Raw genomic sequence first — 13,637 nt, 5'->3', positions numbered from 1 at the left:
ACACACACAAACACAGATACAGATCACCCTATCTAGGCTTACAAAATTCAAGTCATCTTGCAATAGGATTTATGAGTTTCACTTTTTGTTATTTCAACTCCATTATTGCAAAATTAGGTTGAATGAAGAGACAGACTTTGTATTTAACATACTTTTATTTTTTTTGAGACTGGGTCTCTGTCTGTCACCCAGGCGGGAGTGCCGTGGTGTGAGTGATCATGGCTCACTGCAGCCACACCCGGAAATCTTTGAAAATTACTTGTAGACATGAGGTCTCCCTATTTTGCCCAGGGTGGTCTTGAACTGCTGGACTCAAGTGATCCTCCTACCTTAGCCTCCCAAAGTGTTGGGATTACAGGTGTGAGCCACCATGCCTGCCATTTTAACACATCTTTAAAGCACAATATGGTTCTTATTGGAAAGTGGGGAAAACCAAATAGAAGAAACAGAACTATTGTTTATGAAACCAGCAAACCTGTGGAAAAATGGTACTGATTAATGGTGTATGAAAAACAATTTAAATGTAATTATAGTATCTGCCTAAATAACCCTTATTATAGTGGGACCAATTTTATAAGGCCAGGCCATTCAGCCTCTGGGCTGATGCTATACAGTTGTTCCCCATTATACACAGTTTTTCTTTCTGCAGTTTCAGTTACCTTCTGTCAGTCATGGTCAGAAAATAAATGAGCACAGTATAAGAAGATATTTTTAGACAGAGGGAGTGAAAGAGAGAGAGACACCACATTCATTTAGCTTTTATTATGGTATATGGTTGTAATTATTCTATTTTATTATCAGTTATTGCTGTTAATCTCTTACTGTGCCTAATTTATAAATTAAACTTTATCATAAGCACGTTCATATAGGAAAAAACATAGTATGTATAGCGTTTGGTGCTTTCCACAGATTCAGGCATCCACCAACAGTCTTGAAATGTATTTTGATGGCTTGTGGATAAGGGGGTATATTAGTCCATTCTTGCATTGCTAAGAGGAACTACCTGAGATAGGTAATTCATGAAGAAAAGAGTTTTTTTTAAATTAATTTTTATTTTAAATTCCAGGATACATGTGCAGGATGTGCAGGTTTGCTACACAGGTAAACGTGTGGCATGGTGGTTTGCTGCACCTGTCAGCCCATCACCTAGGTATTAGCCCAGCATGCATTAGCTATTAATATTTATCCTGATGCTCTCCCTCTCCCTGCTCCCCTGACAGGCCCCAGTGTGTATTGTTCCCCTCCTTGTGTCCATGTGTTCTCATTGTTCAGCTCCCACTTATAAGGGAGAACATGCGGTGTTGGTTTTCTGTTCCTGTGTTAAAGTGCTGAGGATAATGGCTTCCAGGTCCATCCATGTCCCTGTAAAGGACAGGATCTTGTTCCTTTTTATGGCTGCCTAGTATTCCATGGTGTATATGTACCACATAGAAAAGAGGTTTAATTGAATCACAGTTCCACAGGCTATACAGGAAGCATGGCTGGGGAAACCTTAGGGAACTTACAATCATGGCAGAAGGTGAAGCCAAAGCAGGCATGACTTACATGGCCGGAGAAGGAGGAAGAGAGTAAAGGGGGAGGTGCTACACACTTTTAAACAATCAGATCTCATGAGAACTCACTCACTGTCATGAAAACAGCAAGGGGAAATCTGACCCCATGATCCAGCCACCTCCCACCAGGCCCCTCCTCAAATATTGAGGATTACAATTTGACATGGGATTTGGGTGGGGGCACAGAGACAAACTGCATCGGGGGTGTACTGTATTAGTCAGATGGTGGTGCCAGAAAGTTTATGATTTATAGAGAGTATTAATTTCATCTCAAGATCCTAGGGACAAATATTGAAATTTCAGTGAGGTAACTTTATCTCTTTCTTCCTCGCTCCCTCCCTTTCTTCCTTTTCTCCTTCCTTCCTCACTACTTCTCCAGCTCCCTGTCTTTTCTTCTTTCTTCTTTATATTTAAATGCAAGTGACATTGTCTTGATGAAGCCCAATCCATATGTCATGAAACTCTAGCATCCTTCTCTGGTTTCTTTAGGCATCTCTGGCTTCAACTGCAGCTGCCAATTTTGAGTCACTTTGCTATTCCAAGTGTGCCACCCTATTGTATGCCTTGGTTTTCCAAATGTGACAGTGTTCCTCTTCCTTGATCCCCAGCCCCCTTGCCCATTAAAAAGTCCACATGTATAGTGAACTTTATTAATGCATCTATAAGATGTAGGAGCCATTGTAATACAAACAACTTATAATTGATTATTTGGCAAATTCATAGATTGTCTAAAATCCTTGAGTAACTCTCTTTGACAGTCTCTAGCCTCCAATGCATTTGGCTCTCATTCAGTCTCTGTCCTTTCTCCTGGCTCCTGGAAACACCATGTTTTCCAACAAACCTCTTCTACCTTATCAAGGGCAGCATTCGGGGTCTCTCCGAGCCTAACTCTGCATATTAAAATACTGCCTGATACCCTGTGCTTGCCAATGGACAGACTGCTCTGGCTTGTCCCAATCTCCCCTCCTCCACCATCTGCAAGGGGAAGGAAGGAGCCAGAGGAATTATTTCTCCCCTGATATGAATTAATTAACCTTCCCTAGAGGGCAGACATAGAGTCTTGTTTATTTTAGAAAAAAATAGACTGTTATGCATTATAATTTTGGCAACTGCAGCATACAAGAAGTGCAGATTTTATCCATTAGTTTTTGTTTGTTTTATATTGTTCAATTTTAGGGTGGGGTTTTTTTTGTTTGTTTTTTTTTTTGCCTGCCACTCTCAGCTATGCAAAGGTAATAAGATCCTATTGACCATGTAATGGGAGAGAATGGCCCCCAGAATAGCTAAGAGTCTCTTTTTCACAATTTTTGTTTGGGGTTATACTCCTGTCAAAATGTAGAGACAATTGAACAATTTGGGTTTATTTTTAAAACTCCTCTGTCAGGCTCTCAAAAAAATTGTATTTTATTTATAGAAGTCTTCTCTTTTGCCTCTTCTTTAATCACTCCCTCACTTGAAAGTGAACAATTAAGCAATTAATTGAATAATTTAGGTCTCAAATCCCATTTATTTTAAATTATACATATAAGATCCTCTTTGTCCTACTTAATCTTAACGTTTTGAAGAGCCAATCATAAAGAACAGATGGGATGGGAAAAGTTTTTTTTCTAAGAACAGTTAGATGAATAGAGAGCTGAAACTTGTATGTTTAACTTGTGAGATACTGATTGGGATAATCACAGCATAGCTGAGAAGAACCAGAGATTGGCTCTTGGTGTAACAAGAATCCCTTCTCTAGCAGTTTCCTACTTCCCGTGGTTTTATCCTTTTTGGATATTAGTCCTAGGAATGAGCCAAGTGCAATGAGTCAGGTTTAAGTGGACAAGAAATATGTGGTGTTATAAATGGCATAGACCTGAAAGTATTTATAAAATGTGATCAAGTGAGCACTGAAAAAAAAGACACAGAATATCTTGGCTTTTATAAAAGCTTATTTTACAGAAATTATGTACATCATAGCCCAAGGAATCATAACTACATTTCTTTTTGAAATAAAAACCTACATTACTATAATGTTGATGTTAAGGAAACCTGTAGTGGAGAAATTCTGATTAAAATTAATTCCGGTTACTATGAAGGGAAAAGGCAACCAGCCAAAGTAGGGACAAAATGAAGTATATGCCTCAAGGAAGAGTGGTTTCAACTATAAAAATGTGAGTCTAGAAGAGGAGGAAATAGGGATAATTTGTTTAACTAAGTAAGGAAACTTAAAGGTAATGTGAGTAATGGTTTCTAAAGTAATCTAAGGTGCAAAAACCCTCCAACTGTGAAAATTTAACTCTCAATGAATGTTAATTTATAACAAGAAGGTATATCCCCATATATTGAATAACAAAAGGAGTTTACAAAGAAATTTCCAGAACATAAACTCATAGAGAGAAATGGATGGCAGAGACTTATTCCTGGGCACTTTTGAAATTAGATTATTATTTTAATGCCTCAAACTTTGTGGTTAGCATGGAGTTGAAATCACCAACAAAGCTCTCTTAGGGAGGATAAAGGCATAAGTTCCTTCTCTGTAAAATTCAGTTGAATTCAATCTGATTCTACAAATGTTTCTGAAGGCTCGATGATTTCTGGGGGCCTTTTGAAATACCATCCTGACCTGCAGAAGTCATAGTTCGATATTGCTGCTTGCTGGGTTAAGAAGAGTTTTGACCAGAGCATTTGGGTACATTTTAAAGTTTCTTTCTGTTTCCTCTTTCTTTCTTGACTTTTTAGAAACTTCTGTTCATAATTTGTTTCTTAATTACTGTTTTTCTGTCTCAGTTCTCCCAGTTTCTTTTTAGCATTTTAATCCCTTACTCTCTTGTGGTGAGTTCTTTATGGAACCAAGTCTCTTTGATGAACGATTCTCAAGCTCATTTTCATCCTGAGCCCTATCATGTATGATACCCTATTTTAACAAGGATTCCGAGAACAATGGTGGTTTCTGAGACTTTCAGTGCAAAGAAAATGCCAGAATGACAATTGTTTGCATCCTGAAAATGTACACAGGAATGAGAGGTGAAATCTCTATCCCTGCATTTGTTTTCTGCTTTATTCTTGAAGCATTCACAGAATGACATGCCACGCATATCACTTTTTGTGTGTATCATTTTGCCTTCACCCTCAGATCAGCTACATCATCCATTATCATCAAGTAATAAAGCTCCTGCCACTGCCACCCTAGTCTAAGGTAATGGCATCGCTCTCCTGGCTGCCACAGCTGCTTTCTAATTGGCCTCCTGGCTTCCACTCTGATTTCCCTGCAATTCACTCTCCACATGACAATCAGGGTGGTCTTTTAAAAGTAGGGTCAGATTAGCCTGAAACACTGTAAAGGCTTTTTATACTACTTAAGATAGAATCCAAACATGATGTGATCCCTGCCTTCTCCCATACATCATCTTGCACTGCTCCCCCTCTTGCCTACTACACCCTGGTACCACGCACCCCGCAGGCCTGTTCCTCGGTGGGCACTGCTCATTCCTCCATTCACTCCGTGCCCACCCTCCACTGTCACATACCTGTGGATTACATCATCACATTTGCAGAGAGGCTCTCCCTAACCAATCTGTCGGTAGTGGCCGCATATGTCATCATATCACCTCTTTTGATTAACTCCATACCCTTACCATTAAGGGTGCTCACCTCCCTTATTTATTCTTCTTGTGCTTAGGCTGCCTTCACCCAGTGAAATACAGACCTTATTTATTTACTTATTTATTTAGTGAGACAGAGTCTTCTTGTTGTCACCCAGGCTGGAGTGCAGTGGTGTGATCTCGGCTCACTGCAACCTCCACCTCCTGGGTTCAAACGATTCTTCTGCCTCAGTCTTTTCAGTAGCTGGGATTACAGGCACCAGCCACCACGCCCAGCTAATTTTTGTATTTTTAGTAGAGATGAGATTTTGCCATATTAGCCAAGCTGGTCTCGAACTCCTGACCTCAAGTGATCTGCCCACCTTGGCCTCCCAGATTTCTAGGATTATAGGCATGAGAGCCACCATGCCAGGCAAATACAGATTTTTTTTTTTTAAGTTGTACTTTACATTCTGGGATACATGTGCAGAACATGCAGGTTTATTACATAGGTATATGTGTGCTGTGGTGGTTTGCTGCACACATCAACCCATCATCTAGGTTTTAAGCCCCACATGCATTAAATATTTGTCCTAATGTTTTCCCTAATGCTTGCCCCCCAACCCCTAACAGGCCGTGGTGTGTGATGTTCCCCTCCCTGTGTCCATGTGTTCTCATTGGTCAACTCCCACTTATAAGTGAGAACATGTGGTGTTTGGTTTTCTGTTCTTGTGATAGTTTGCTGAGAATGATGGTTTCCAGCTTCATCCATGTCCCTGCAAAGGACATGAAGTCATCCTTTTTTATGGCTACATAGTATTCCATGGTGTATATGTGTCACATTTTCTTTATCCAGTCTATCATTGACGGACATTTGGGTTGGTTCCAAGTCTTTGCTATTGTAAATAGTGCTGCAATAAACATATGTGTGCATGTGTCTTTATAGTAGAATGATTTATAATCCTTTGGGTATATACCCAGTAATGGGATTGCTGGGTCAAATGGTATTTCTGGTTCTAGATCCTTGAAAAATCGCCACACTGTCTTCTACAATGGTTGAGCTAATTTACACTCCCACCAACAGTGTAAAAGTGTTCCTATTTCTCCACATCCTCTCCAGCATCTGTTGTTTCCTGACTTTTTAATGATCGCCATTCTAACTGGCGTGAGATGGTATCTCATTGTGGTCTTGATTTGCATTTCTCTAATGATGAGGAGCTTTTTTGCATATGTTTGTTGGCTGCATAAATGTCTTCTTTCGAGAAGTGTCTGTTTATATCTTTCACCCAATTTTTGATGGGGTTGTTTGTTTTTTTCTTGTAAATTTGTTTAAGTTCCTTGTAGATTCTGGATATTGGCCCTTTGTCAGATGAATAGATTGCAAAAATTGTCTCCCATTCTGTAGGTTGCCTGTTCACTCTGATGATAGTTTCTTTTGCTGTGCAGAAGCTCTTTAGTTTAATTAGATCCCATTTGTCAATTTTGGCTTTTGTTGCAATTGCTTTTGGTGTTGTAGTCATGAAGTCTTTGCCCATGCCTATGTCCTGAATGATATGGTCTAGGTTTTCTTCTAGGGTTTTCATGGTTTAAGGTCTTACAGATCTTTATGACAGTGCCTGGGTTGCTCTTCTGCTTCCTCAGAGTGTAGGATAGTGTTTGGTATGCAGCAAATGCTCAATAAATGTTTACTAAATGAATAATAATCTTTACATTTTCCACCTGTCATGTCAGACTGCAAACAAATGATAAAAATCTAGGTCCATTACCAGCCTGCTAGCCCATGCTCTGGTTAATGACATCGAAGTCACCCCTCCCAAGGAAATCTCAACTGCACAACCCCTGCTATGCCCCAATTCAGCAGGAAGCAGTTAGAGAGGTCATCGGCCAACCTCCCCAACAGCACTTGAGTTTTCCTGTTGAGAGGGGGTACTGAGAGACAGGACTAGCTGGATTTCCTAGGCCGACTAAGAATCCCTAAGCCTAACTGGGAAGGTGACCGCATCCACCTTTAAACACGGGGCTTGCAACTTAGCTCACACCCAACCAATCAGAGAGCTCACTAAAATGCTAATTAGCCAAAAGCAGGAGATAAAGAAGTAGCCAATCATCTATTGCCTGAGAGCACAGTAGGAGGGACAAGGATCGGGATATAAACCCAGGCATTTGAGCTGGCAATGGCAACCCCCTTTGGGTCCCCTCCCTTTGTATGGGAGCTCTGTTTTCACTCTATTTCACTCTATTAAATCTTGCAACTGCAGGAAAAAAAAAAAATCTAGGCCCATTACTAATCCAATTGGTTAATTGTGTCCCCTGTGTAAATAATGAGATAAAATGTATCTTTCCTATAATAACACAGACTATCTCTAATGTGCTTCTTTTGTTAACAAGGAATTTCTCCTGCCTTTGGACTGAAAGTAATTTGATATTTTTTTCATTACAAATTTTATGCATTTGAATATTGGATTCAGTCTTCAGCATTAAGACAGATTATTTTATCTTCCCCTTCTATCTCTTTAATTTTAATTTCAGTTCAAGATATCCACAATTTTAGGATCCTAAGACCAAATGTTTTAAAGATCTTCATATTTCTGAGAAGTGTATTGGAGAGGTCTGCCCTTGAGTTTGTAGTGCCTGATGAGAAAACCAGTGGATTGTTCATGCCCAGAGGCACTTTATTTCTTTAAATTGACCCTAAGTAGCAACACTAGGACTGTGGTGGAAGCCAGATACCAAAACGAGTTTTGTCTAATGAAGCTTCAGTTTTAATATTAGAAGCTGGAGGTAGTGCCCAGAAGGTTGCAAAGTTGGAAAAACAAATCTCTGACTTGCTCAAGCTGAAAGTATGAAGTGCATAAGGACTTAGGGCTGATTCAAGCATATATCTATGACCCAAGCTTACAGGTGCTTATGAGGCAAATTCGTGTTGTTAAAGCCCCTGTTTGAAAACTAGTTGTAATTTATTTAAGGGGTGTCTGATCCTTAAGTCCATGACCCATTTCACTAGGCCCATTCCACGTAAATATCTAGACTCTGAAATAACATTTTTTAAACAGTAGCAGGATGACCCCGTTCATGAGTTGTAAAATCAATTCAGTGGGTCATGATCAGTAAGGTTTTTTTTTAAAGGAAGTATAATAAAGTTAAATCAAATAGAAAGTATCAGAGGGGATCATGCATTGTAAAGCTTACAACAGTTTCATCAAAATTTTCTATCAGTTATATGACTATAGTGTGTGTGATATCATGATGTAAAATACGTTTCTCACAATGGGGTCAAAAATCTGTGAAAGCCACCAGAGAATATTGGATTGGGTTGGATTGGGTTCATCTGACATAAAACAAAGAATAATTTACAGAGAGAATTTTCCCAAGGGTATAAGGACCAGTCCCGAAATAGGCGCAAGTCAAATTGTCCCTTAACTTTGTGAAGTAGAACACTGCTGAAACACAGAAGAGAAGGCAGTGGACTCTATAATTCACAATTCCCTTAAACATAGCCCCACAGTCTTTGCCACCGCTAAAACATAACTTGTTTAAAGGTGTTTTGATCTCTCCAGCAGAAGTTAAGCTGCTTGAGGTAGAAGTGGCCATATAATTTTTCTGTATGTCTTGTAATATGAAGAACTTAGTACTCATATGAAACATTTTTGTTAACTGACCAATTGAAAAAATACAGAGGTGGGTAACTAAAGAAGATGAGATCTAGCCTGTATTATTTTAACTAGCTCAGCATTATAACCCTATAGCTTTGCCCATCATCCCTGCCCGTCAGTAGCATACCCATCAACTTTCTATCTGCGTGTGTTTTTAAGCCAAATCTGTTTTGAATTTATTAAAAAAATAGGCCATGAGATAGTTATCAGTCATTAAAAGCACCTTTCAAAAATTCCAAATAGCTTATCACAATCAATTCCAGTTTTTAACCCTCAAATCTCTGATTCCATCAGGGAAAGAGATCCCTTTCTTCTAGCTTGATTTGTTTTTCTTCATTATGGCAAAGTCGGAACACAGAGGAGGTAGAAATGGTTTTAAGTTTCTTTTTGGATTCTTTTCATCTAACTCAGGTTTAGGATCAGTTCCTCCTTTACAATCCAAAGTCATCGAGTTAAATTAAACAAGAGATTCCTGAGAAGGGGAAGCCAAGCATGACTAAAACTTTGTCTCAGACACATGTCAAGCTTGGTTAGAAATTAGACCTCCCTTCGTTACTGCCAGGAAAGAAGGAAGTCTCTTTTAGTGTGACCCAGCAGGAGTGAGCAGGTCTCATGTTAGTTTTAAGTGATTTACTTTTGTATTTCTCTTTTGTAGTTCACAGCAGGTCCTTTTAGGAGGAATAAAAGGGCTCACTCTGCAATCTGCCTTTATTGTTTCACAGAAGAGTGGAAGCAAAACATATGTCAATCAGAAGAATTATACCTGAGTGCTATAAATGTTTCCATAGACAACAGGGAAAGCCCTGATACATTTAAGGTCAGGGCTGATATTTTCAGAGAAAAAGTGATGATCAACCCAGTGGGGAAATAAAATCATCTACTATTCCAAGTGAATTATCTCATTGGGTAGTAATGAAGAGAAAAGGCCAGAAATTCCAGAGATTAGCTACCACAGATAAGATTACCAGACTTTAAAGAAAAAAAAAGACATTGCTAGGATACGCAGGGACTCCTATGGAACTTGAGTGCCACTGTTTTATAGTGCAGCCACCTTTCTATTGATTAGTATTAATGAAATGAGAGGGCCCCATGTTGATGGATTATCAAAGACTACCTAATCCTGTTTTTTACTATTTAATCTTTCTTGTTGCTATGGTTAGAAATATGTGCAAACTAAATCCTTGTTTCTTCTTTCCCTTGACCTTATTCTGATTCATCAAATTGATTCTCTTACACTCTGAACTATGCCAATTATTGTGTCTGTCAAGTCATACATTCATTAGAGTATCGGGGCTAATGGACATGCTGTAAGAGCACATTCATCTTTAGAAATACGGTAAAAGCTAATTCTTTTGGCTCAGCAAAGCTCAGGTTGACATCTTGCCACTCTTCTGCTGCCAGGAATATCTGGTGACTTAATGAAGCAAAGATCTTAAGCACACAACTCAGTGGCTTATTCAACATCAAGGTTTGCACTAGAGTCCGTGAAAAGGGATTAACACTTTCAGTTCTACAAAAGCCCGGGCGATGAGTTAAAACACCAGAGGACTCCCAGAATGGACAGTTCATCAGAAGGATTACAGAGTAACTTGTACTTCATGAGCCCATTGATCTTCCTTTTCATATGGTATTTAAAAAATAATCTTTTATATGCCGGTGGTAATGCAACTGGATTAGTGGAGCCAACGGACTGTGACTATTTAAATATTAATTGGGACAGCAATATCTAAATCAGTGGTTCTCAACCCTGACTGCATATTATAAATCGCCTAGGGAGTTTTTAGAATTTGCCAATGCCCAGTGCCTACGTCCAGAGAGATCACTTTAATTGGTCAGGGATGGTGCCCTGGCATCAGAATATTTTCAGAGCTCTCCAGGTGATCTGCTTGTGTAGTCAGCATTGAGCATGACTCATAAATAAATGCTAAAACAGAATAGCTTTTTGTTAACAGAGCACCAAAGTCAAACATTCTGTTCTTTTAAAGATGCTCCATGTGTGTATGTTTCCTTAAAAAAAATAGAGCAAGCATCCTGTTTCATTCAGCCTCAACTACTTTGGCCTTTGCCTTGTGATAACATAGTATGGGCTGTTTGAATGCAATTAAAACATTTTGACCAAGTTTAGGAAGGCTTTTTGAATCTCAAAATATACTCAAGAAGAAATTTGGAATCTGGTTATTGGAGCAAAAATTGCGGAATATACCCAAAGACTCTTGCCGGTCCAATAAGCAAAAAACAAACAAACAAAAAACCCTCCTTAAATCTGTTCTGTTTAGTTAGTTAAACTAACTAAAAAGAAGGAGACAATCATTTATTTGTCAATTTTTGCCAGAAAAAAATGTCATTTTTTAAATAAGGTAGTGGTATATAAAGAGGAGCGATAATGGAGACTTGCCAGTAACTGCCTGTGGGGTTTGGATCAAGGCCCTCAGCCTTGCTAGGCCTCAAAGTCACATAGTTGGTGGAGGAGCTGGGGTGAGTGTCTGCCACTCTTGTCTCATACTCTGTGCTGGGCTATTTTGGAAAAAATTGATGAGGACCAAGCCGGTAGAGAAAGAGGCGGAGAGGACTTGCACTGGTCCCTTCTGTAGAAGATGAGTATGGGCCGGGCGCGGTGGCTCACGCTTGTAATCCCAGCACTTTGGGAGGCTGAGGCGGGCGGATCACGAGGTCAGGAGATCGAGACCACGGTGAAACCCCGTCTCTACTAAAAATACAAAAAATTAGCCGGGCGCGGTGGCGGGCGCCTGTAGTCCCAGCTACTTGGAGAGGCTGAGTTCAGGAGAATGGCGTGAACCCGGGAGGCGGAGCTTGCAGTGAGCCGAGATCGCGCCACTGCACTCCGGCCTGGGCAACAGAGCAAGACTCCGTCTCCAAAGAAAAAAAAAAAAAAAAAAAAAGAAGATGAGTATGGTTTCCAGATTTCTCTTCAGGCTGCCCCTCCTAACTCTGTGTGCACACTTGCTTGAGCTCTTGTGGAACTGGGGGCGTTAATTCGCTGTTCTGCTCTGGATTCCAACTTCTAGTTGCTGGCTGGCTTACACAGGACACTCACTAAACTAACTAAACGAAACAGGCTTAAGGGTTTTTGTTTGTTTGCTTGCTTGCTTATTGGATTGGTAGAGTCTTTCGGCATATTTTGCATTTTATGTTCTGATGAACAAATACCATGACACTGCAAAAAATCCAAGAGACTTTTCTAGAGCATACATTTCCTCTGAAGAAGAATGACCAGGCCAAGGGTGTTCCCAGCAGCAATACCAAGGGCACAGCTGGTGATCTGGATCCAGAGCCAGGACTTTGCTTTCCTCTCCGCCTCCTCACTCTGACCTTTTGTTTCATCCACACATTCCTGTTCATGGTTTCTCCAACTTTCCTCTGAGGTGGAACCACCTTCATAAAGTGCTTCTGTATCTTGAAGAACAAGTTATTGTTTTTCAGGTGGTTTCTTAGTAAAATGCTATCAAAAAGGAAAGAAGCCCAGTGAAGGCAAAGAGGGATGTAGTTTCTTTTAGAGAAAACTGGAACCTAATTGGCCTAAATTCCTACAGTCCTTTTGTGCCTCTTCTCTCTCTCTCTCTTTTCTTTTGTTGCAAAAATGCAAAACTTCTACACTTCTTGTTGTTTTCTCTCCTTATATTTGTTTCCCTAAAATATTTTGGTAACATATACACTTTCCTCTAAATTCACTAACTTTACAAATTCTTTTTCTAATAATTGTAATACATTTCCTTCCTCTAATCCAAATTTCCTCTCTCATCAATCTACGCATGCAACATCTTTTAACTTTTATGTGTCTTTCTAATTTGATTGCTGTATAAAAAGACCCCATTTATGACACATTTTTTGGTTTTTCCTTTATTTCTTTTCTTATTTAATGATGAATTTTACAATGCAACATTGAAAGAATGGTATAACCTTTCATTATGATAATGCAATTCTTCCACTCTATTCTTCTAAAAGTGACTACCTCTTTATCAAACCTCATTGCTAAACCCAGAAACAATGACTCTTGTCCATCATAAATAACTTTGTTCTGCTTCTTGCCCATCTTTTTTTTTTTTGGATATTGCTATCTTCTACTGTAATCTGCCTGCCCCATAACACACACACTGTTTTCTGGTATTTTTTTAATGGTATATTTCAAACATGCAGAACAGTATAGAAAATAACACTGAATACCTGCTCACCAATGAGTTCAATGAAATCTTGACATTTTCTAAACCTGTTTTAGTTATTTCAAAGAAATAAAACCTGCAGAAACAATTATAGTCACCCGGGTATCCCTTTCTCTCTCTTCCCACTCACCTTGGAGGAGGCCAGAGGTCTCCTTCAAGGTAAGGGCTACCTTAAATTTGTTGTTTATCACTTCTATGCATGCATTTTATCATTATTAAACACATACATCCATAAATAAAATATAGATTTTTAGCAAGTGACATTTTATGAAGTACCATTCTGTAAACTGCTTTTTTGGCTCAATATTATGATTTTGAAACACACGGCTGAAATTTATTTATTTTGCCTTCCCTATCATGTTCTATGGAGCATTCATGCAATTCATTTAGCCAGATGATGGACATTTTAGTCTTGTTTCTAATTTTGAGTTGTTATAGACAATGTTTCAATGAACATTTTTGTTCTTGTTTCCTTGAGCAAATGAGTCTGATTTCTTCTGTGTCCCCAGTGCTATGTTAGTTGTTGTAACAGCACCTCCAAAATTAAACTTTCTTGGCACTTAATGCCACGGGGCCAAAAAGCAAATTTCCTTGTTTCTATTTCATTTTAGTACACTCTAGAAATGTCAATAGTAAGGTTCTGACCAGAACAATTAAAAGGGATTGAGCTACCTGGTTAGAATAAAAACG

Source organism: Hylobates moloch, unplaced genomic scaffold (genome assembly GCF_009828535.3).
Source record: "Hylobates moloch isolate HMO894 unplaced genomic scaffold, HMol_V3 SCAFFOLD_17, whole genome shotgun sequence".
In the NCBI taxonomy this organism is placed as follows: Eukaryota; Metazoa; Chordata; class Mammalia; order Primates; family Hylobatidae; genus Hylobates; species Hylobates moloch.
The sequence above is the reverse complement of the archived record's forward strand: the minus strand, read 5'-3'. Positions refer to the sequence as shown.